Source organism: Anopheles moucheti (genome assembly GCF_943734755.1).
Source record: "Anopheles moucheti chromosome X unlocalized genomic scaffold, idAnoMoucSN_F20_07 X_unloc_26, whole genome shotgun sequence".
NCBI lineage: Eukaryota > Metazoa > Arthropoda > Insecta > Diptera > Culicidae > Anopheles > Anopheles moucheti.
This window is the reverse complement of record NW_026453533.1, coordinates 5001-7500: the sequence shown is the minus strand read 5'-3', so window position 1 is coordinate 7500 and position 2500 is coordinate 5001.

Genomic DNA, 2500 nt, shown 5'->3' with positions numbered 1-2500 from the left:
AAAACATCAATTTTAGACTCCCCTGAGTATGAAAAGTGAAACGAAAATCATTTTTGAGAAGAAAAAATTTTTGTATGGGAGGGCCCCTGCTAGAACATATTTCCCAAGTGCGTCGATTTTGGGTCGCCGACACAAGCTCGGGTCAAAAAATTTTTTTTTTCACGGTGACTCAAAACATCAATTTTAGACTCCCCTGAGTATGAAAAGTGAAACGAAAATCATTTTTGAGAAGAAAAAATTTTTGTATGGGAGGGCCCCTGCTAGAACATTTTTCCCAAGTGAGTCGATTTTTGGGTCGCGACACAAGCTCGGGTCAAAAAATTTTTTTTTTCACGGTGACTCAAAACATCAATTTTAGACTCCCCTGAGTATGAAAAGTGAAACGAAAATCATTTTTGAGAAGAAAAAATTTTTGTATGGGAGGGCCCCTGCTAGAACATTTTTACCAAGTGCGACCATTTTACCCGGTGAGTCAAAAAAAAAATTTTTGTATGGGAGGGCCCCTGCTAGAACATTTTTCCCAAGTGCGTCGATTTTGGGTCGCCGACACAAGCTCGGGTCAAAAAAATTTTTTTTCTCGGTGACTCAAAACATCAATTTTAGACTCCCCTGAGTATGAAAAGTGAAACGAAAATCATTTTTGAGAAGAAAAAATTTTTGTATGGGAGGGCCCCTGCTAGAACATTTTTCCCAAGTGCGTCGATTTTGGGTCGCCGACACAAGCTCGGGTCAAAAAAATTTTTTTTTCACGGTGACTCAAAACATCAATTTTAGACTCCCCTGAGTATGAAAAGTGAAACGAAAATCATTTTTGAGAAGAAAAAATTTTTGTATGGGAGGGCCCCTGCTAGAACATTTTTCCCAAGTGCGTCGATTTTGGGTCGCCGACACAAGCTCGGGTCAAAAAAATTTTTTTTTCACGGTGACTCAAAACATCAATTTTAGACTCCCCTGAGTATGAAAAGTGAAACGAAAATCATTTTTGAGAAGAAAAAATTTTTGTATGGGAGGGCCCCTGCTAGAACATTTTTCCCAAGTAAATTCGATTTTACCCGGTGAGTCAAAAAATTTTGAAAAAAATATTTTGCCAAAATCGTGTTCATTGCCTATTATAAGGGACCAGGTCAGCTCACACGCATTTTTGGAGACCATATGGAAAGTGCGTCTGGGATTGCGGAAATTAAGTTTAGAGTGTTAAATGATGGTTTCGCAATCCCGAAAGGCTCAAAATCCACCCTAAGGTTCCCCGGGTGAAATGTGGTTTCCAAGGTGTGAGCACTATCGGTGATAGAGTTGGAATGTGATTTCCAGAGCGCAGGGCGACTGGGCTAGAGCGAAAATCATAGACAAAGGTAAGTATTGGACTGAACGACTCGAAGCAAACGAAAATCATAGACAAGGGTAATGGACTGAACGACTCGAAGCAAACGAAAATCACATACAAAAGTAATGGACTGAACGAATCGAAGCAAACGAAAACCGCAAACAAGGGTAATGGACTGAACGAATCGAAGCAAACGAAAACCACAGACAAGAGTAATGGAGTGAACGAATCGAAGCAAACGAAAACCAAAGACAAGAGTAATAAGAGTGAACGAATCGAAGCAAACGAAAACCACAGACAAGAGTAATAGAGTGAACGAATCGAAGCAGACGAAAGTCATGGACAAGAGTACTGAAAATCGGACCAAACCTCTAGAAGCACACGAAAATCATGGACAAGAGTACTCAAAAACACGGACCAAACCTATGGAAGCACACGAAAACCATGAACACAGGGATAACTGAGAACGAACCTACCTATCAGAGCATGTGAAAGCATGGACAAGAGTACTGAAAATCGGACCAAACCTCTAGAAGCACACGAAAATCATGGACAAGAGTACTCAAAAACACGGACCAAACCTATCGAAGCACACGAAAACCATGAACACAGGGATAACTGAGAACGAACCTACCTATCAGAGCATGTGAAAGCATGGACAAGAGTACTGAAAATCGGACCAAACCTCTAGAAGCACACGAAAATCATGGACAAGAGTACTCAAAAACACGAACCAAACCTATCGAAGCACACGAAAACCATGAACACAGGGATAACTGAGAACGAACCTACCTATCAGAGCATGTGAAAGTCATGGACAAGAGTACTGAAAATCGGACCAAACCTCTAGAAGCACACGAGAATCATGGACAAGAGTACTCAAAAACACGGACCACACCTCTCGAAGCACACGAAAACCATGAACACAGGGATAACTGAAAACGAACCGAACCTCTCGTAGCAAACGAAAAACATGGACAAAATTATTCGAAACGAACCGAAGCTCGATGCGAAAAACATGGAAAAGCAAGCCCGTAAGTCGCACTATCAAGCCCATAAGTCGCACTATCAAGCCCATAAGTCGCACTATCAAGCCCGTTAGTCGCACTATCAAGCCCATAGGTCGCACTATCAAGCCCGTTGGTCGCACTATCAAAGCCCGTTAGTCGCACTATC